Source organism: Sinocyclocheilus rhinocerous, unplaced genomic scaffold, assembly GCF_001515625.1.
Source record: "Sinocyclocheilus rhinocerous isolate Xijiao unplaced genomic scaffold, SAMN03320098_v1.1 scaffold4318, whole genome shotgun sequence".
NCBI lineage: Eukaryota > Metazoa > Chordata > Actinopteri > Cypriniformes > Cyprinidae > Sinocyclocheilus > Sinocyclocheilus rhinocerous.
The window spans coordinates 3276-3865 of record NW_015655409.1 but is presented as its reverse complement, the minus strand read 5'-3'; the positions used below and the strand labels follow the sequence as shown (position 1 = coordinate 3865).

Below are 590 nucleotides of genomic sequence, written 5' to 3'. Positions count from 1 at the left end.
GTTCCTCCACCTCCACCAGTAGCTGCCCCTGGACCCCTCAGGGTGGAGCTTAGACTGGCCAATGGCCAGTGTGTCACCAAAGGGTGTGCAGAAGGTTTGTTCCTGTTCCTAGTATCTTAAGACTCCAGGTTGCAGCCATTTCTGGTTAATCACCAGTGTTGTTCCTCAGGGGATGAGGCCTTCACGTCCTACTACAGTGATGCTGATTATCCCATCACAAAAGTCCTGCGTGAACCTGTATATGTTGAGGTGCGAATTATGGAGAGGACAGATCCCAACATTGTCCTGATGCTGGGACGCTGCTGGGCAACTTCAACCCCCAGTCCACTCAGTCTACCTCAGTGGGACCTTCTGGATGATGGGTGCGTGTAATGACAAGTGTTATCCTGCTAGTCTGGGGATTTTCTGACCTCCTTTTCCCTTTTCAGATGCCCTTACCAGGATGACCGTTACCTGACCACATTGGTTCCAGTGACTGGATCATCTGGTCTTCAGTTCCCAACCCACTACAAGCGCTTTATTGTGAAGATGTTCACATTTGTGGATCCAGCGTCACTGGCTCCTCTGCAGGAAACCGTATGCTCCCCCCT

The 590-nt window shown here is 51.4% G+C and overlaps 1 pseudogene; it reads left to right on the top strand.

Annotated features, from left to right (window-relative positions):
- LOC107718253 (zona pellucida sperm-binding protein 4-like) overlaps positions 1-585 on the top strand; it is a 3943-nt pseudogene extending 3358 nt beyond the window's left edge.
- The last annotated feature ends 5 nt before the right edge of the window (positions 586-590 follow it).